Source organism: Gadus chalcogrammus, chromosome 7 (assembly GCF_026213295.1).
Source record: "Gadus chalcogrammus isolate NIFS_2021 chromosome 7, NIFS_Gcha_1.0, whole genome shotgun sequence".
NCBI lineage: Eukaryota > Metazoa > Chordata > Actinopteri > Gadiformes > Gadidae > Gadus > Gadus chalcogrammus.
Genome location: NC_079418.1, coordinates 19,907,051 through 19,930,248, shown reverse-complemented (window position 1 = coordinate 19,930,248; position 23,198 = coordinate 19,907,051).

The window sequence follows — 23,198 nt, the reverse complement described above, 5'->3', positions numbered from 1 at the left end:
CCCCATGGAGCAAAGCACATCGACTTAGCCCAAACATTGAGTCTATGAATAAAACATGCAGCGTTCAACTGATATCTGAACGTGGTAATTGTATATTGATTAATTTTCCGCTTTAAATAACAATTCAAATTCAGCCAGACTGAACCCTTGACTCGAATGGGCAAAAGCCCGAAGTTGGTTCAATAAAGCCTTGGGAAAGACAAGACCAAGAGAGCTTAACGTTAATTAGTTCTCTGTGAATATTGGATCACATTATATTTAATGTCACTGTTCCACTTGAGGCCAATTACAAAGTGCCAGCGAGCAAGGGGGAGTGTTCACAGTTCAGGGCTAAAGAGCAACCTGTCAACCGGCTGGGGCCAGGGACCCCAAAGGCTGTGAGGATGAAATCCGTAAATGTACTGATGATACGGTAGAGTCCCTCTTTATAACGGACAACCCGACCCATTCTGCAATAGGAGTGGGGATTTCATCCAAATGTCTGAGGTTCTCTGAAAAAATCATTTCGATTCCAGGCTGTTCTCCAAGCATCCAGGCTGTTTCTTGCAACGAAAAAAAACGAATCATCAACGGGGGTCAAACTCTCTCATCTGAACCCCTGAATGCTAATTCTCCATCTCCAATGAGATCACCGTTCCCCGCCAGGAACCTTGATTGAATCCCGCCGATGTTCCGCTTGTCGGGAGGATGGGAAGGAGACGAGGGAAGCCAGCGGGTTGTACGTGGCTCTGCCTGAATCACACGGCTAACCCCAACCATGTGTGTTTGTCTGCGAGTGCCCTCCACGTGTGTGTGGACACGAACAAATGAGATCCAGAAGTTACCTCTCACAACAGGAATGTCAGGGAAGTGGTCCCCCCCCCCCCCCCCGCCCTCCCAACGAGAAGGATTATCAAGGTAGGAAGACGGGGAGGAGAAAAGGGAGGGAAAGCTCAGGGGTGGTGGGGGTGGCGGCTGGCTATCAGTTTCTCCATTCCGGTTCACTAGGTACCCGTCTGTCAGCTCCGTGCTTCAGCTTGGATAAACAGCCATTAAATCCAGGCACTCAGTGCGGATGGACTGTCTGATCTAAGCCCTGCTTGAAACTGTCCATCTTTAACCCCCCCCCCCCCCCCCCCCCCCCACACACACACACACACACACACACACACCCCAACCCCCTGCCATCGATCGCTGGGTTTTTTTTCAGAGAGAGAGATGGGGAAAAAAGCGAAGAGCAAGAAAATACTTTTCTTCCTACTTCCCCGGAAATATATATCAACGCTCAGACAGATACCGCACCAGGTCTTATCTCAACGCGAGCGATTGAAATATGGTAAAGGAGCCGCGATGCTCTTTGCATGCGACCATAAACCATGATCTGTTCCAATATCCTGCACCGCCAAGATTTCCTTCTTCTTCTTGTTTTTTTTCTTCATGAATGCCTTTGTATACCGTTATCTGAAAAGGGCTTCTGGTGCCACGCCGTGTTCAGAGCCAGACAAACAGCATGCTTACAGGGCTGGCAGGCCGTGAATTATTAGGTCTTTCTGGTCCACTGCCTGTTTTAAGCACCCGCCTTGTTTACGTCCCAAACATTCGGACGCCCGCTATCTTTCCACTTCCTTGTATTTATTTGTTGTGGAATATTACATTCTCACTGCACATCAAAAAATGCAAGAATGCAGACTAGGATGATATCGGAAAGGACTTGTGAGGTATGAATTAAATTATGTATTCATGAGGGCCGGCGTTGGAGGAGGAATTCAAGACAGCAGCCGCAGTATTTATAGGACGGATCGTCTATTTTATTGCCAAGGACTTCATGGTAAGTTTCTCACAGCGATCTCTATTCGTAGAGATCGCTTTCTTCCTCCTCCCCTCCACCAAAAATCTATTTGTCTCTCTTCCTCCGGCAACAGCCAAATAAATGTATGTGCTTCTGCAGCGGCAGAGGCAGTTTGTTTAATGAAATCACCTAACCAACGCTACCCACACTGCCGCTGTCCTCAGCTGACTGCTGTGGGCAAAACAACACACACACACACGGACACACACACACACACACGTACACGTACACACAACACAGCAACATAGAGAGGCAGAGAGACAGGACGAGAGAGAGAGGCAGAGAGAGTTGAGCGAAAGAGACAGAGAGACGGAGAAAGGACTGAAAGAGAGGGTGGTGTGGGAGAGGGGGGGGGAGAGGAAAGAAAGGAAAAAGATAAAGCGGATGGGAGGGAGAGAGGGGTTGCGGGAAGGCGAGAGAGAGAGAGAGAGAGAGAGGGAGGGAGATGAAGGCACAGAGAGATTGAGAGGAGTAGGGGGAGAGGACAGATAGGAGGGGAGAAGGGCGATGGAGAGAGAGAGACTCGACACGACTTGGGAACCATTTCACAATTCAACGGTGCGCATTTTATCTACTGCTGCAGCAGTCTCCGACCTGTAGCTTTCCCGACCGCTTTTCCATACGGTTACCCTCCGCGCTCGGTGAGCTAATAAAGCCTGCACTGCGTGGCGGGGAATAGTAGACGAGCCGAGCAAGAGGTTCATGAGATGGAAACAAGCAGATGAAGGATAGCGGGCAATCACACGAGACCCAAAATGAGGATCTGATACATTCTGGGGAGACAAAGGGATGTGGGTGTGCGGCTGCCCACAGCTCATTGCCATGCGTCGGAGGCTGTCGTTGTCGTTCACTATCAGCAGGAGGAGGAGGAGGAGGAGGAGGAGGAGGAGGAGGAGGAGGAGGAGGAGGAGGAGGAGGAGGAGGAGGCAGGGGGACGAGGGGAGGGAGGACAGGAGGCCTTGCCGAGAGACTCTGCAGAGGCACGCCGGCAAGGGCAGATCAGCCGCGGAGGAGAGGGGAGGGAGGAGGGATTGATGAGGAGAGGGAGAGGAGAGGAGTGGAGAGGACGGTGGAGTTTAACAGGTGGTGCAACAGTGCCACCATGTGAGAAGCGGGGGGGCCCTCATGCGTGGATCAGCTCTGCACTTGCTCCCTCGCTGTGACGCCCGCCCCCCCCCCACAGTGAGCTTATCTCCCCCCCACTCTCCTCCTTTCCGACTTGGTATCTTTCGTCCGCCTAAAATACTTTTAAGTATCCATCGCTAATCTGGTTTATTTGTTCAACCCCAGCTTTGATGGGGTGAGCATCCTCGTGCACTGGCTCGCACAATCCCTGAAGCATCCCTAGCCTCCCCCCGCCACCCTCCCTTCTGTCTCCATCCCTTCAATCGAATATTGATTATTCAGGTCTAGCTCCCTGCACCGCCTTGATCGTCGCCCCCCCTCCCCCCACCCATCACCCAACGGCCGCAGGGGTCAAAGCCGGGGTGAATATCAGTAAGGCTCATCATTTAACCCAACGCATGCCAGCTCGGGTGGCCAGCCGGTCAGACTGGGGGGGAGGGGGAGAGGAAGGGCCTGTATGGTTCTAACGGGGTGCTGTTCAAAGAGCAGCTTGTGGATCAAGCGGGATACTCAGAGACAGAGAACGGAGAGAGAGAATATGGAGAGAGAGAATATGGAGAGAGAGAGAGAGAGAGAATATGGAGAGAGAGAGAGAGAGAGAGAGAGAGAGAGAATGGAGTGGGGAGGAAGCAAAAGAGTATCACTAATGTTATTCAGAGCTCGCTGACCTTTCTGCTGGCATGTTTGCTGGCTTCTTTGAAAAGGGCAATCATGGTAAAAAAAAAAAGAGGAAAAAAAAAGGGGTGCAGGAAAAGGCTGCGTCACGCAGACAGGGTGCAGGCAGGTTTAAAAATGCCAACGGCGTTCCTGCTGCATGTTAATCTGAAGGGAACACCGCTACACATTTTCTCAGTGAGCACCCACTCTAGATATGTGGCATGAAAAAAGGTCAACACTGAAAACGCATAAAAACACGAATGATTCACCATTAGGTCGTCATGTTGTACAAATCAAGCCATGCATGAATGACAATAGTGTGTCAATTATTTAAATGCTAAATTAAAGAAGGGCTTCTGGCCTGATTTTGATATTGCATGTACATGTTATATGTTACTGTCTGTGACGTGATTTTAATTTATTGCAGGTAAATAACAATAACAGTTTTAATATGACTGTAGCAATTTGACTGTAGCAATATGACTGTGGAGATAATACTATCGGGTATGACTGTAGCTAAATTACTTTAACTGCCAAAATAACTGTAACTCAAACAGCAGAAACTCAAAGACAGACAAAGAACAGAAAAAATCTTGGTTATTTGTTTATTCAACACTGAACTACTTCATGAAAAGCAAGATTTTTTGCTTTTCAATCATAAAAATTAGGACATTTGTCATGAGGACAATGTCATACATTTCAGTGAGGATCACAAAAGGCGAGGTTAAAGAGATAAGCTCTGTTTTCCTGGAATCTGAGTGCTGCCTGGAGGTGGTGGTTATCACAGGGTGATCTTATGTGAACTCTTTCAAACAAACGTTGAACTATTACTAATCACGGCCTCTGCACTGTGAAATAATTCCTAACCACAGTTAGTGAAGATAGCTGTTTGACTAGTAAGCCTCGCAAAGCAAACACAAGCACCTTGTATTCAGGCAAAATAAACAGGAGCAATCTGAACATTTCAGTTTACCTGGACCCTGATGTTAGCTAAGCAGTCTTTGCAGTTATTTCACCTTGCTAACCGTTGGAACGGTAGCTTTACATTTGTGAGATTTGCAGCCTACCTGTAGGCATCCTTGATGATCCAAGATGCCTAACCCCTAAGTCACTTTGGATCAAAAAGTCTAAATAGTGAATATATTTCGGAGAGAGGATTCACAAGACAGACTGCTGCAGCCTGCATTCTGCCCCGGGCGATGTTACGTGATGTGTTTAAGTATGTTGTCACCCACCCCCAAAGCCACTGCACTTGCCAAGTTAAACCCACATTTTGACTCAAGTATCTGAGAATGATTGGCTTGATAAATCTTGGCTGTCAGATGGAAGAATTTAAAAAGTTAATGCTATCATTACTGGCCACACCAAAGAACGTGACACCCCCATGGTCCAAAACGGTGCGTAGGAATATGCTAGCAACACCATGGTGATGTTGTGTGAGGAGAGAGCAGCAGTCAGTGGCCGGCAGAATTGAAATGGACATTTTAAAAATGTATCCCTTCCAGTTTGATGTCCGCTGGAGGTAGCCGTGGGCGACTGCTCTCAACACGAACGCCTTAAAGATTTCTTCTTTGACTCTGAGATTCAGAGATGAAAATGGGATGGGATTTTTTATTTATTTTTTTTACACTGTTCCCTCCTTGAAGTCTCAGTTTGACCGCCGCTGTGCTCAAAGGTTACATTAAACATATGATCACCGGTGTCAGTGGATGTCATTAACACAGCGTCCACCAACAGGCCGAGCTCCCTCCTAATGATGTGACAAATTCACAGTGAACACATCAGTGTGTGCAAGTGTGCGTGTTTCAGCATGTCAACAGCTTTGTTCCAAAAAGTCATCCATGTGATATTAATTCCGCCCAGGAGTGTATAGATCGAAGGAGTGTAAGATCAAAGACTCTCTCTCTCTTATAGCATTTATAGCACGTATGTTCATGTGTGAAGGATGTTGAACTGCTTCATTCACAGTATGGGATCTGCAGACAAAATCCACACCCATTAGGAAGACACAATCATTGGATAGAAAGACTTTTGACTCCCTCTTTCTCTCTGTTTATGACTCTCTCTCTCTCTCTCTCTCTCTCTCTCTCTCTCTCTCTCTCTCTCTCTCTCTCTCTCTCTCTCTCTCTCTCTCTCTCTCTCTCTCTCTCTCTCTCTCTCTCTCTCTCTCTCTCTCTCTCTCTCTCTCTCTCTCTCTCTCTCTCTCTCTCTCTCTCGTGGGCAAGGGGAGAGGAGGAGAGGGAGGAAGGAGAAGAACAAAACAAGTCTCGCTGGATCACGGGGGGAAATGTTCTCTGTAAATCGCGTTAGAGACGGGGGAGCCACGACGCTGGAGAAGATCATCTCTAATGTGCTCTTCAATGAGAGGGAAAAATGTTTGTCTCCCGTGATTGAAACTCGCTGTGCAAATTACATCCCAATCAGTTCACCAGCATGGGGCTCAGTGCTGATGAAAAGTGGCGCAGGGACAGGATTCAATTAACGCCCTTAGATTGACATGATCGGAACATGCCACGGGTTTTGGACTACTTTCTTATCCCCGGCTCATCGCGGACCGGCGTCCCAGCAGCACGCTGAAATGAAACTACACGGGCGCGAGGTCAACGGGAGATACATGAATTGGTAATGTTTGAGTGGTGTGCAGCTAGTTGCATGGGAGATACGAATGTGGGTAATGTATTCTGGTAAACTCAACAGAAGGCAATTATGCCGAGTTAGTGCGTTTATGTTTCACCTTCTTTTTTTCCCTCATGAATTACCACATTTGATTTCAACCGCTGCATTTGCATAACAGGAGATTACAATGCGTGAGTAATGCCTGCTAGCTATGTATTAGCTTATGAGTTTCTTATGAACCACCAAAGGATTGTCTACTCTACCATATCAACAAACTAATACGCGTGCATCTATAGAAATAGTAAAGACAGGCCGATGAATACACACACATAAATCCAGACAAATAGACAGCAACCCAGAGAAAACACAAGCACGCACACTTGTATCATTTGTCATGTGAACATTGTGGCCAATGTGTAGCGACAAAACTGCGGCATTAGCAATCAGTCATTGTCTTCCCATGTCTAATGAGGGCCCTTCGTCTGTTGGTCTGTGGTGTGTTTCCTTTCCAGCTTCAACATGCTAATTATGCTAATCCGCTTAATTAATCAACTTGTGAAACAAACGTCGGCAAACGGAGGATCGTCTCTCAGCCCACGAGGACGCTCTGAGGCATCTTTGAAGGGGCAATTTGACTGCCTAATGGTATTGATTTAAAAGTTCCGCTTTAATACCCTGATTGATTGGTTTGGTCGGTTGTTTGGCGTATCGTCGGGGTATCCACCGGTTAGCCAGCGAAACATGCTGATTGGACATAATTGCTGGCAAAGTCTTCCGCTCGTCACGAGACACACACAAACTGCATCACAGGTATTTGATCTGAGCCCCATTTCACGCCTGTCTAGTGCTCAAACTGCTCCACCAAAGCATTTCCCTATGCAGCCTCGTTCGTCACCTATTGACTTCTTGGTTTGTCCAAATCACACCGATCTTACAAACACACACACACACACACACACACACACACACACACAAACACACCCTTTAACCTCCAAGTAGCACAAGGGCTCTACGGAGACATCAGCTTTGCTATCCACAGACAGGTGTGTGCGGTTTGATTAAAGCCCAAACCCAATGAGTGAGTCCCGATAGTTTATACGGCTGGTGCATCGATCCATCCTGCGTCTGAAATGTAAATAGTGTGCAATCCCTCCAAGGCTAAGAGATGGCTAGCTCCTTGGTGAGAGAGGGTCCTAAATACTAGAGCAGTTTAACCACCATCCCTCCTTCTTTATATACCACAGATTCTTCCTACCATCCAGTACACACACACACACACACACACACACACACACACACACACACACACACACACACACACACACACACACACACACACACACACACACACACACACACACACACACACACACACACACACACAGTTGTGATGTGCTCCTGTTCCTCGAGGCTCAAAGAGCTGAGTTCCTAGCTCCAGAAATAAACTGTTTTATATGAACTGGAGCCAGGCTGACTTTATTTTTGTGGATCACTACACAACAGAGACAGTTTGATTTATACATTCACTTTTCAGCAAGCTCCAGCCCGTTCCAATGTGGCATTGCTTTAGAACTCACAAAACCATGATAAATGCCCTTTTAAACAATGCGAAGCCGACGGTATAGTTAAACGTGTCTTCAGATAATTAATCATCCCTCAGATTGGGTTTCAAATGCCAGCCAAACTTTTTTCTTATTCAAGAAGTACAGCTGTTTCAACCGCACCAGTGGATATACCCTTACTCCCATAGGAAATAAATATATATATTACCTTTTAAGAAAATGTTGATCTTCCTGACTGTAGACAGTGCTCTCACTGAAAAATGTATACAATTTACTTTTTTATTAAAGGGAAATATAAAAATCCAAATAATGCGAAACAGAGTTTTGGTTATAAAAAGTATCTGTAAAGCTAGCTTCCATTTTGATTACAAATATCGAAAAAAACGACAATACCCAACCGAAATGAACCCCAGACCAGGCCACTGGCTCCAGCCATGGTTATTAATAAGATCCACTTTTCATCAGTCTGTTGTTTTTTGGTCGTTTGCGTCATCCCTGCTAGAAGCCAGGGGGAAAGTAGGCCGGCCTCATCAGGCCTGATAGACGAGGCCCAATAGAGCCGTCATGTCTCGTTTGGACTTACTTGCCCTTCATTGTGTTTGTTTATGTTCAATCACGCTGTCGGTCTGGGAATGACGCGCGGATCGCTGGGAATAATACATTTCATTGCTTTCACTCTTGACCACCCGCCCCCGCGCTCCTCAGCCCACCGCCCATGCAGTATGAATAAAATAGATCAAATGATTTTCTTGACATGGAGCAATGTTTTACAGAGAAGGCTGCAGCTGACACAGGCATCCACAGACATGATTCTTATGATGTTGCATGTGCGGGAGCGCGTGCGTGCGTGCGTGCGTGCGTGCGTGCGTGCGTGCGTGCGTGCGTGCGTGCGTGTGTGCGTGCGTGTGTTTGTGTGTACACACTCTTGAGTCCCTTCCAAGTATTATGAGTGTGGGATGTGTAATAACATGCAATCAGCTGCCATGGGAACGGGGTGATTGGGCTGATGGTGATGGCACAGAGCCGAGAGCCGAACACTGAACAAGTCTTATCAGTAGCGACACAACAACACCACAACAACTTTCTCAGAAATCCCTCGGAACTAATTTAATAAATACGGCTGAGCAACACAATGAGGCAATGAGGCAAATAGCAAACATATGTCTGCTATATAGATCTATTTGTACGACCGCGTGTTCCCACACAGACACACACACACACACACAAAAGACACACACATACCCCCCCCCCCCACCCATTGTACCATCATCCTCAAGATTATACGGAATAACGCGTTTAGCCCTTTGAAAATACTAATATGGTGTGTACAAGCGACTCTCTTGATTCACACCAGCCATTTGAGTCACTTACAAGCAAACAAGTTTTCCCTCTAAATTGTGGTAAGCCCCCCGCCTTATCTGGAACTAAAGATAATGGAGATTTGATGATGTTTGAATAGCCCTCGAGAGACAGAGACTGAATGAGAGTACAAAGCTTTCTAATAAATCTCCTAAAAATCCTCACAGGGGTTGAATCGTGTATAATGGCTTCCTTGCGTCCCCTTCTCTAATGCAGGGGAAACGCCTCCATTAGTGCCGATAGGACCACAGCTGCTTTTAAAATATACATTTGGCCTCAGTCGATCACCTAGCAATTGATTCATCCCCGCTGTGCTGGCCCTCTAAACCAGGAAAATTATCAACCACCACACACACACACACACACACACACACACACACACACACACACACACACCCCAATACATTTACACCAATGCGTCACAATATCACAACCATCACACAAAATATTACACAACACCCTAACACCACAGAAAGACACACACGCACTCACACACACACACACACACACACACACTAACTACCCCAACACAACAGACAAAAACAAACCACAATTCCTCACAATACCACACCAATACACTATTCACAAGCCAATCCCTGCTTCTCAGCTCTCACCAGCCGCAGATCACAGCTCTTAAACCTTGGGGAGGGAGGAAGAGGTGAGCTTCTGAGTGCGGGCAACCTGGACTGTGCATACACTAACAGTTTAGAGTGGATTTCTGAGCCCGCCGAGCTGCAACTACTGTATCAGGGGAATAAACACAACAGAGGTCTATTAAGGACTGGCAAGGGCTCAAGTTTAAGAAAGGGTGCTTATCTTACCCACTACAGTATCATTGTGGAGATCATACAGACGGATTATTAGATAATGGTCCAGGTAATTGCCATTATGTTCCATTATAAAGATGAAAAGACCACCCGAGATGGTTTCAAAAGACATACTCCCAGGAGAAGTCGATTACTCATAAAACCAATCAATCTGAAAACACCCAATTATCATTCTCTGTGTGTAATACCAATACCATTCTATTTCCACTTCTCAGAGAAATCCAATAAAAAAAAATGTACCTCAAGGGGAGGACTAAACCCAGCATCAAACAAAACTGTTACCGGTACTGACACTATCCATAGTGTGATGCAATGTGATACGACCGCCCACTTGGTGATGTTGAAGTCCAGCGACATCACAGGATGGCGTATTGGTCAGGGTGTTCAACCCCCTCACTCCTACCTGCTCAACTACTCTGTCGGAATTCACTGTAAGTGGCTTTGGGGGAAAGCATCTGCAAAATGATTCAAAGTAAACAGTAGTAAGAGTTATCACCATTTAGACATGAGGTTTCATTATATCCATTTTCCGATTACACGTAAAATTCAAGTATAATTTAAGTTGTATACTCAAAGTGTTGTGAGATTCCGCCTTAATCCTTCTAGCCACCAGGAGTTCACCTACGGTACTGAATAGGGTGAATCCTGCACCACCTCGTTTGATTTCCACACAGCTGACGATGAGTGACTCAGGGGTCGGATGTAAAACCAAAGGCGCCCTACTGTTTCGCTGCGTGCCGTATAGACGTGTCATCTGTGGGAATAAATAATGTAGGGGAGCACGGCGGGGGCGACGTGTCTCTCCTGCCTCAGCGACATGATTCCCTTTGATAGCTTAATCTGTCAACAGCCTCTCCTCCTCATCTTAAATGTTACGCCTGCTCGATAGCGTGCTGCGAAGAAACCGAGGGCAGAATGTAAAGAGACTTATCATCCAAGACTGGTAAAGAGTTGAAGTAAAGAGCATGCTTCTCCAACGCTAATTATAAATAAGGAGTGAAAATGCTTTGAGAATGTTTCTGAACATCGGTGCTTCTGTACCCAGTATGTGAATTGATATATATTAATTTAGCAGACACTTTTATCCCTAAGGCTGAGAACATTCCAAGAATTGAATCCATATTGGAGTCACTTCAAGCTATGGCATTCAGAACATCTCCAAGAGATCCACCATCGACCATCTGTACGTTTTGGCACAATTCCAATGAGTGGAGGCAAGCCATTGTTGCCATTGTTGGTTTATAATGCAGTGATAATATAGAGATTAAATATCTGTGGCACAGTGATCCATCCTTCTAATCCCATAATACCTACACTATATCTGGGATGACTCTTGATTCAATTAGTGGTATCTCTTAAGTAATCAAAGCAATAGGGAACCTGCTGAGCTAGGAAGTTTGAGTGTAGGAGATTACCCCTATGGATTGAGAAACACAACACTTGATATCTTCACGGAATAATTTAAGGATACCCACTCAATTTATCTTCAAATCTCAGCCCTAACACTTAATCCTTGTGTGGCCATCCAGGTGATCATGCAGAAGGAACGCAATAGCAAGTGCACCGGTCCTAGACGTATTGCGTCAAGCCTTATCCTCACACCTTTCCCTCAATTCAATATGAACTATTAACCTTAATATGTGCACCCAGCGGTCTGTGTGTGTCCATCTAGACGTGTTCAGTTTGTTGCCTTTTGATGGATCTCAAGTTGTAAGGTAATACTATATGGATGACATACATTGTTGGAAGGCAAGATTTAGAATCAATAGATCACCCTTTGCAGCATTTTTGTCCTACTTTCCTATCCCTTTGTTCAGCTATTGCTATACTCAAGACTCAAATATAAAATGAAGCAATTCATAAAAGACACACAAACTGGATTTTTGCATTACTATTGAAAACTATTTTAAAATGCATTTTTAAAGTTCGGCAGTATTTTACTGAAATGGAAAAAAAACTGAAAATACCTAATAGTTCTTGGTAGCTGAAGAGCCTTCGGCCAGGGGCACATCGATTTGCATGAGAGACCTGGTTCTGAATACAGGATGCTGGTGGTCAGGCTGCAGAACAAACAAGTGCAAGACAAGAGAAATAAATGCAAATTGTAGGCAACATAAGCAGTGTGATTACTTTACCAGGTCGCTCTAGCTGAACAACATAAAACAAAAAAAATCAACCTGCATGCTATTGAAACCCACATCAATACTTTATATTTTCTTCATCAAGTGACCATGGAAAATTGGTATCATTGAAAAATCATCATATAAAAGCATTAACTGGTTCCCCTTTCTGCCGAAAGGTAATTTTTGGATCCCTTGAGCAAGAAGCCTAATCCCCTACCTGCAGTATGAATTCATTTTAAATCGCTGTGATATAAACGCATCTGCCTTATGACGATTTGAAATACTGGTCATAAGATACAATCAGTACAGTGAGTGCATTAACTATCAATATTGAAGATGAGCTGTTGGAGTGTTTGGTGGAAATTTGAAGTTAGTCAGTTACACAAACAAAGTTAGAGGCCTAGCAGGAGAATAAGTCCAGACTAGTATTCAGTTGGAGGCAGGAGTTACCGACCCTGTCTGGTATTTTGAGGATTAGGGCTCGTAAATTGTGATTTTCACACTCCAATTTGGAAGCATGGGAGTATTGGAATGGAAGTATGTAGGCTAGGCAGTCATGTTTTTTTTATTCATTAATCGTGAAACCATTTGTCATTATTGGGAGACATTATTATGTTTCGAAACTGCCACATCGTTTCACACGAGACGTAGTAGTATTCTTTAGCCTGGATAACGGTATATTTACTTCTTTGTTTTCCTTATTTACTCTTTTTTTTTTTACAGCACTAAATCTCTCTTGCATCCATTAAATATGGAGTATGGCCGATGAAACAATCCCATGATGCATTCTGATGTATAAGCCATATAGTGGATTTTCTTGTCTGCATGTGTCAGCCATCTTCTGCAGGTAGTAGGTACACACCCTGGGAGCCACTTGCTGTGGCATTTATGCAATGCAGAAGGAGCCTGCTTTGCTTGGTCCAAACTGCTTTGCTTTGTCAATACTTTGTATTTCCCAACTATTCATCAAGGCAAGATATTTGAGGATCTAACTGAGTGAGATGATTCTATGTGGACTGAAATTATGATTTCTTTTCAATCTCTTGCAGACAAGAGAGTTGAAACAAAGGTTAAGAAGAACACAAAAAGAAAAGAGAGGGGGGAGGCCAATGTATGCATATATATATGTGCAAAACCTAGCCAACCTTTCACACAAAAGCTGTCATGCTGATCTCAAGCTTCTGCTCAAGCTGATCTTGACTGGGCCAAGTCAAACTTGGACTATTCCAACTGACTTCTCCCCTCAGTACCCTAAGCGCGAAATGAACAACACATGGCCAAATTATAAATAAATCAGAAACGTGTCTCTTAAATTATAACAATACATGAAAACACCAAACCTATCAAGACTACCACAGTATCAGATTTACAAATAGCAGGTACGTTCAGCAATGGAGGTTTAGTTGCAATGTTGGATGGGGAACGGACTTGACGTGAATGGAGGCAGGGCGGGAAAAGAGGGTCCTTGGCAGCCGTGACGGCGTGCAGGTGGCTGTCACGAGCGAGGGCACTTCTGGCGCGCTCGGACGTCCTTCGCGCCCATCTGGCCGGCGCGCATGCATTTCTTTTGAAGTGTACTCCGAAGAAAGATCAGAGTCCTTCCTCCGCGAGGGGCTTCTTGTGGAACGCTTACATTGGTGAATGTATACTATATGATAATGCTTTGCTGGCCTAGGACTTCTGTTGTCTTGAAAGGGAAATAGACGAGTGGGAAATGGTTGGAGAGAGACAACGAAAGATATATATCTAGAGAGGGAGAGCATTAGACAGATACTAAAAGATATTGCTGTTATAACTTGAGGTCTCGCGTTGTAAATTAACTGTCGGTACTTGGCAAACTACAGCCGTTAACCTGCTATAGGCCTACAACTCTTACAAAAGACCCACACCGGATAGTCTTTCATTACATTACTGATAGCCTTATACAGAAAGAGCTTAGTAATGATTCAGGGCATTATGTATAAGCTAATATCACCACCCTGTGGCGAGGTGCAGCGATAGTGAATTATTCTGACAGGCACTGCATTACGTTTTGTCCTTAAACACTTCTGCATGACCCACAACTAGAGTCTAGTGACTTTAATGGATCAACCATCATATCTTCTGTAAAAAAAAAAAAGAACATAAAAAAGGTAATTGTCTGTATCATAAAAGATCTCCTGATCTTTTACGATACAGCCAATAGGCCTACCATTTTATGCTGGTGAGTGGATGTCCTCAGAGTGAGCAAGCAAGGGAATACGGAGGAGCGAGAAGGGGTTAAGGGGAGAGGCAGGCCTAACTTCAAATAGATGAAACTCTTGGGTGGTTTACCCCGGCGGCAGAGAAGACTTCCTGTTCCTATGAATCAATGCCACTGAAAATAAATCAGAGGTGGCTTAATGACGCTCGGCTGGCGGTGTACGCCTATCGGAGACACGCTGGTAGAAAGACGAGGAGTCATTTATGTGTCTGAAAAGTGCTTAGCAACCGCCTTAACTGGAAAGAGTTTAACACCGCTAATAGATTTCTGGGGATTTGAGGGATGAATGCCGGCATCGATTTTTATTTCGCTCCCTAGCTCAGCGTGCTAGAGTAGCCGGCTGGGTTACCTGACACTTTCCAGCCTTAATTTATCCAGATGGATGTATCTACTTCAATTTGCAACATGATTCCATATAACCCAGCTAATCAGTCAACACTGGCTGAGCGCAAGATCATTTTAACCGCATAAAATACTGCTCGGATGTTGGCTAGCTAATGGATTGTATGCGTAATAAAATGGAACAAGATTAGACATGTTATCTCAAACATTAAGCTATCCGTGTCTGTGTGAGTGTATGTGTGTGTAATTACCGCACGCACACAAAGTCCTTGTCGCAGGTAATTGTGTCACATTAGCCAGATTCTTCCGCCCCATCAAACCTTTAAAATGGTGGGCAGCAAGTTAGCTTAGAAGTGGACAATCTTTTCCATAATAAAACCAAGCTTAAGTCAAACATCTGTACTCCACTGCCTAGGGCTTCTTTCTGGTGGGACATGCATATAAAAAAAAGGCCACTGTAACTAATACTCAATCTGGTTCCCCACCTCCTCTTGAGCCTCCCCCGCTTACCTCCCCATGACCACCTTGAGGGGTCCATTTCACAAAGCTCCCTTCTTTGACTGAATCCCCTGGGCTCTATCCACTTCAGCCGACAGATTCCCATGGACAAGAGGCTACGATCAGGCTAAACGCCCACAACAATTCTTAATAGGTGCCACCAACCCAATTTAACACCATGACAAGTAGTGCGAAAGGAATGATGATACCCTTCTAAATAGGGGGTGCATCAGTCACCGGGGGTACACCACCCCCTCGCCCTACTCCCTGTGGCTACAATCTGTCTCTGTGGCCCGCGTTCTCAGCACGAGATAGTCTCCATGTGAGGTGACCAACTGCACTGGTCGAAGCAGTGTTAAAGGTCCCATGACATGCCACCAGGTGTGAGTGTGATTAGCTTGTGCTGGATAGATCAGTCTGCCAGCCTTCCCAGTGGACTGTAGCAAACGTTGCTCATCTATCCGTCACACATCTAGGTGGACACACCCACTTGTGATGTCATTGGAGCCCGATTTTCAAAACGTCTTGTAGAGGTGCGTTCACATCAAAAGACTCATCACGCGAATGTCGCGGCAAAGTTGAAATGTTTCAACTTGAGCGAATTTGTCGCGCTACAAATCCTCGTGAACGTGCTCGCCTGTGCAGGGCGAAAGTGTGGCGCGACAAATCAAAACTTGTAGCTGGTTTTCTCTAGTGAATAATTTGCCCTATTCGCGCCTCTACGTTCACTTTGTATGGGATCTTGGCGCCCCTTTGCGTTTGGTGTGAACGCACCTTGAGGCTAATCACACTCACACCGGGTGGCATGTCATGGGACCTTTAAAGCACAACATTTGTGCAGGTTGCGGCAACTGCATTTTTATCTTGTTTTGTCCTCAAGTTCACGTAGATATGCAAAGTCTTGCACCTTTCCTGCTCGGCTGTGGTGACTTCCTGACACCTAGGGCTTGGTAGCAAGTTGTTGCAGAGGGGTTCTTCACAGTAGCTGAGCTACCCGTCTGTGGAGTCAATTGAGGCCTTGATAAATATAACTGATGATTTATCATGGTCTTTTTATTTTTAGACATAGCATGAATACATTAAGCAGTATTACGTTCAGAGCTCCCACATTTACATATGTGGCAGCTTCCCCGAGAATGGTAATTAAATGCCATGCTTTCATTTGATGTCTTAATGTATAGCGCTTGCATATCCTTAGATGAGGTGTGAGTTAAAGCACTTGAATCAAATTAAGAGTGGAGATAACAAATTACATTTGTAAGGCCTACTTTATAGTATATGTCAGAAGACTATGTTAATATGGCCATGTGTACAGTTTCTTTGGGAAACAAAAGCATAAAATTAAAGGAATATCAATATCTTCCTTAAAAGCAAATCTAATCCTTTGATTGTTATGTTGTTGAGGGGGATTCTATATTTTATATTGTATAACGTGATATTTCCATATTATACATTACACATTTGTATGCTTGTCACATTTTAATTTGCATGTATAAATGGAATGCTTGTACTATAAAAAAAATTGACTCGTTTTCAATTAAATGTTGTCCTACGTTTACACCTCTGCTTGGCAGCATGACGGTATATAATCTTGAAGTGCAGACTGAGGAACACACCAGTAAATTAAAAGGTTTGTTCAACTGAGGATGCAATCTTTTTCTCTCGTCAATTGGAATCTCTCTCTCTCTCTCTCTCTCTCTCTCTCTCTCTCTCTCTCTCTCTCTCTCTCTCTCTCTCTCTCTCTCTCTCTCTCTCTCTCTCTCTCTCTCTCTCTCTCTCTCTCAGAATGAGAGGTGTAGGCCCTCAGGTGCAGACAGCTGTCACCATGATCCACAGCCCCAGGCTCCCTCAGTAATGCGGGCCAAACTGCAAGACTGGCTGGCAATCATGCAGTCATTGTGGAGGGAATTGGAAATCAATTCTTGTCATCGCGGAACATAATTCCCTATTTGCGCAAGAGCCAAAAAGGTATTTGTGTTTAGACTGTGGCGGTTGTCACACACACACACACCGGGGAAAAAACACCACAATATAGTGAAACGACCCGAAGGAATAACAAAGGAAAACAAGATGGGATTATTCTAAAAAGGTAAAGCAAAAGGCTATCATAAAACCAAACATTCGGGCCACTGTAGGTACACAGCTTGAATTACCACGTCAAATCTGTTCATTATCATTCAACATCAACTGGTGCATACATAACCCCAAGGCAAGACATTCGACACCATGAACAACAACTCTTACATTTAAAACACACTAATGACCCTTCCGTCATTGTCGTCCTCATCTACCCTCGGGGCAGATTCCTCATTAACAAGGCTCCTTGACAGACCTCCTCAACCAAGTGATGAGTTTTCTAAACAAACTCATCCAATTATTATTTTTTCCATTTATGTTCCAAATATATTCCACGTCTGCAGTTTACTTATTAATGAGGCCTGAGGCAGAGACATACATATATTTTATATTTATTTATTGACATTGTATGGATGGGGTTGTGTATTTTCAGTAAAAGTCAGGACTACCTGTGTGGGCGTAGCAGTAGCTGAGGTCTGAGACCCCGTACTGGAAGTATGTAGGTCAGGGGGAGCATTGGATTGTGCATGGTTCAGTGATTAGCTATTCGGTGTGCTATTGTAAGTACTGGCAGTCGGCAGTGCCAGAGAGACCCAATCAGTACCAGTATCACGCCCCTACTCAGCCCCACTCCCTGTTCCCAGAAGGCCTTTGCTCCTGGTGTGCCATCCATCCAGCATATATTATAAGGCTAGGCTGCACAAGTCCTCGGATGTAGGCAAACAGATGATATCAGACATGATCAAGGTCAATCGATGACGCATGTGAATCACAAGAACCAAAATGATAATAACCGCTATTTCGTCATTCGTTTACTTCTGTTTCTGCCCTAAGGTTTGTATTGTTACTAAACACCCATGGCTTTTGTTCAAAGTTTCAAGTCAGTCCAATTTCTTCCTCCCTAATTGGTTTCGTCGTGTAAAGAGCCCTTCTCAATCACTGCAGTAGCCGCCATAGCAGCAGACCCCTGCTATCAGACGTGAGGCAGCACAGATGTGAGTCACCACACATGTGATATTCAAGGCTTGATTGTCCTTTCGCTTTATGTTCTTGCTAGCGTCGATGTGTTCGGTTTTTTGGCTGGGGAGGACCCTCGTCTTCATCGCTGCGTGCATGGAGCCTGAGAAGAGAAAGCACTTTGTGGCAGACAGGTGCTGCTGCTTGTGGATTTTTAATAGGGCAACGGGCTCAGAACGCCGGGATAAAAATGAAGATAGATAACTCGACTAAGATCAGACAACACAGTCTTAAAACGTCAAGCCTAAATAAGTCTACTTCAATGAATCAGAATATCCTTCTTTTTTTTGTATTAACATTCCCTGTTCCCCAGATTTATGAGTGAAACGGCTAAAATGTATTTACTTTTCAGACCATGGAATGCTGTATTTTACGTTACTGACTTCTCACCTGCGGACAATAGATTGATTATGGCTAACCCTATCAAATGCTAACTCAATCGAATCGAGCACTGGCTGAATGAAAAAAATAAAATGGTGCATTGCTTTGTTTGACTACAGGTGAGTGGAAAACAACCTTATTTCCCCAAAGAGTAGTCCTTTACTTCAGGAATGCTCACAAAGTACTAAATTGACTCCTTCAACTTTCAGGAGTAATTTAAAATCCAGTAGGTTCAAAAAAAGATGTATTGCGATCCGGTGGCAACACTTTGATCACGACACATGCCCTATAAATAATAAGAGCCATAAATTGTGAGGAATACATTTTAAACGGTTTGAGGGTCCTGACTGGAGCAACAGTAAAAACTGAAGCCCTCTTACAAAATTTGCCAAACATTGTCAGACATAAATAACAAAAAGACTCCAAGAAGCAAGCCTTTGCTACTAATAGGAGCAAGAGGCTGTGAAAAGCAGTAGGTTAAGTGACTCATATGCCAGATCACTGAAGCCTTGAGAGAACAGACTCCTAATTGTAAAGCAATTGGGGTCTGAAAGAAGCAAATTAACAAATGTGAACTAACACTTTTTTGATTCTGCCACTGAATTAATTTACTTAATTTGGTGGGTTTTTTTATGTTTTTCAAAAGGTTGTTAAACGTTATCATGTAGAAGGAGAGAAAACTAAACTCATTTTTGATAAGAATATAAATATAAATCATTACTAACCAAACAGCAAACAACAACTTGGCCAAATCGTCACTTGTAAGAGTCTGGATCATCATGGATTTTGGCTCTTTGGTATTTTTTCACTAAGGAAAATGATGCATTCATGGTGACAAACCATAATTGTCTCTCAATCAATTACTCCTCTTCTCATTTTTCGATTGACAAGGGCTTTTCAACCCTGATGTGAATACACACAACACAACAACGGAACCTCTGAATTTGAAATCAACTGTTCCGTTTCCACCGGGGGATTTTCCTCCCCACCATTCCAGAAGAGGCTCTACCCCCCAAAGGCAAGAGATGTAAACCACCCAGTGTTAAAGTCAACACCTTCCCACCAAATACTGCGACAACAACGTGAGGTTCGAGGGCCTATTTAAATAGTGCTACATGTATGCAAATCCAAACACCTGGACCACCCCCATGGCACCTCATCTGGCATGATACAACAGCTGTTTTTGAATAATTATGAACATAAAATGTACACAAGGGTTGTCTCCCCGTGCGTCCCCATTGTGCTGGGTGTCCGAGCCCAGCTCCGCGGTTCCCCCCCCCCAGTAGGGAGCATATGTTCACGTCTGGAATTGGCAAGCCCCGGCCAGGCTCCGTCAGACAGCCTTTGATGGTGTCCTTTGAAGGGCCTTGCTGGGGAAACAGGGCTGGCTGGAGAGACGGTGCAGTGGTATGGTGTGTACACGGTACCCATTCACAGACAGACAGGCAGATAGACCGACGGAGACTGCCCGATTGACAACATATTGCCAAAACCCCCCAAAAAGTCTGATTGGTGAGCCACACACACACACACACACACACACACACACACACACACACACACACACACACACACACACACACACACACACACACACACACACACACAGGGCCATTGTTCAAATACCTTCACGTTTATTAAGGTCATTCGTGTCAAATGTAATTGTACTCTTGACCCAGATTGTACTCTCCATTACCACAGGCTCTGCACGGTGAAAGTATTCTTGATAAGCCGCGTGTGTGGGAAATGTCAGAGCGATGAAGTCTGATACAAAATTGCAATTACATCCCAGCACGATTGATGGAGATAAAGGCTGAAGGGAATTAGAAGGACATTGTTTGATCGCAGCAATGTCCCTGGATTTAATGAGAAGGATGTACGGGTGCAGAAGCACACGCGCACCCCCACACCTCAGCTTAATTAAAGCGTTCGAACAACCGTATGACAAACCCATTGGATGCCACCAAGTCTGGACAAAGGAGTTTGATTGACAGTAGATGATAAACCATAATTAGTATAATCACGGAAAATGTGAGTGGACAACTTCCGTAATTTAAGGTTAAACAGTAATTTGTTTTCCATTTTACAGCCTATCTTCCCAACACATTCTGGTCGAACACCAACAAAAGGTAAAAACCTCAATATCAATTACAATGCGGTACCACTCAGTCACTAATAAAATATGGCATTGTTGGGCGATCCAGTGCTCGTAACCTGCGGCTCACCTTCCAAATGTGCTTGTGAAACGGGAAACCTGTGCAAAGGACCACCCAGGACTGGAACCCGTTCCACTGCCATGGGCTCCACCAGGGCTGGAGTGCACCGTGGTACGCCCATTAGCTTCTGTGGAGCCATTTAGCCGCCGACCACAGCTGGTGGTGCTGAGAGTGGGCGATCAGGGCAGCGCTGTAAAAGAGCCTGCCTGCTCCACTGTTCAACCATCACACACATTGATAACGCGGGGTCGTTTAAAACAGTCAGGTCAGGCCACACACACATACATACACCCGCCAACACATATCTTCCGCAGAACTTTAGGTCCATGTGCAATGAGAGTCAGACACAGTGGGAAGAAACCTTTTAGTATATGATGTTTTATGTGCGAAAACATAGCGTTGCAATGATGGAATACACTGTTATAAATGCAATCCGTGAAAAAGTGATCGAAGCCAAATGGATCAGGTTGCAAGCAGGTAACAAAGATACAAGAATTCACGGAAATGTAACATAACGTAAAAGTACATAAGAATAATAGTAATCCTCCATCATATGCCAACTGATATCCACTCTTTTCCCGAGAGAAAATGCAAAACTGGGCTCTTGTGAGTTTGCCATGAGGCACGATGAAGAACACCAGCTAACGTACCATCGCTAATTGGTGCATCTTTGTGCTAATTAAATCAAGAAAACACCTGGCACGTTCTCTCTCTCTGTGTGCGTGCGTGCGTGCGTGCGTGCGTGCGTGCGTGCGTGCGTGCGTGCGTGCGTGCGTGCGTGCGTGCGTGCGTGCGTGCGTGACCATGTGAGGGTCCCTGAAGAAAATAAAAAAAACACTTTACATGTTCCAGATGATATTTCTGTATATTTCTATTCTCCCACGTACAATGCAACTAACCCCGTTCCATTTGAAAACGGCAGCAAAAATGTAAATCCGGCCTCATTGGGTCTCTGCTGAGGCGCATCCAAACTTCTTAGAGTGAGCATTTCAAACCCAAAGACAACAACAACAACAACAACGACCATGGCGTCTCCGCGTTGTCCAGTGAGTTCCTGGCTGCCTTCAAAACCCACCCACCCGCTGTCTCGATTCACAATACACAAACGCAGGTCTTGTCAGTAGCTCGCTGTAATAATTCCTCCATGCCCCCCCCCCCCCCCCCCTCCCTAGGCGCTCCTATCTCTCCATCTCCATTATGTCCCCCTCGCTCCGGCCGCCACCTCCTCTTTCATTTCCTCCAAAGTCGATCATTTAGGAGAGGCCAGGAGGGAGCGTGTGCATGGGGGATTGCAGTAGGGAGCTGGGCGGTGAAGGGGGGATGATTGTGTGTGTGTGTGTGTGTGTGTGTGTGTGTGTGTGTGTGTGTGTGTGTGTGTGTGTGTGTGTGTGTGTGTGTGTGTGTGTGTGTGTGTGTGTGTAGGGGGGGGAGGGGGTTGTGTTGTGTGTGGATGGGGTGGCAAGGAGGGGGATGAGTGTGTCTATGTTGTGGGGGTGCTGGGAGGCGGGGATGAGTGTGTGTGTGTGGGCGGGGGGTGGGGGGATGAGTGTGTGTATGGGTGGGGAGCTGGGTGGCGAGGGAGGGATGATGGGGTGCAAAACGCTATCATCACTCCCACTGGACATAATCATTGGTGTCAGCGACGGCCGTGGCGGGGCGAGAGGAGGGGCTGGTGGCGTGGTCCTCGGAGATCATACCCAAAGTGGAATTCCTGTTGTTATTCCGCTGGATTCCCGCCCCTACCTCTCCGGCGGGCTTCCTTTGAAGGCTGAGAAAAGGGGGATATATATATATACACACACACACACACACACCGGTGTGTAATAGGCTTCCCGGAAGCTGCCACACACAGCGAGTTACAAAAGGGCTTCCGAGGCTTTCACAGGAGATCCTTCAGTGTCTTCCGGACTGCCTTCTACACCCTCGCTGGTGGATCTACCGGGGAATGCGGCCAGCGGTCAGATCAAGTGATAGGATCGGTAAATCGATCGTGTTCGAGCCGGGGCCAAGCATTCTCGGGGAGGGCGAGAGGCTCCCAGTTGCTATGCCAACGATCAGAGATTGTCTCGCTAGCCTTGCAGTACTTTTTTTGGTATGTAGGAGTGTTGAGGGACATTGAAGTGAAGAAGTGTCCTTGTTTATAAGTGTGCGTGTGCGTGTGTGTGTGTGAGTGTGTGCCTCGGATCGTTTTTCCTTCTGTATTTAGGCGAGTATAACGAATACTCGCCGGTCACATATCCCTAAGCAATTATTGACCATTTATTCAATGTTTCCATTCATGCAGATTAAAATGCCACGGCAAAATAAAGCTTGTGTTGCGCATTATGAT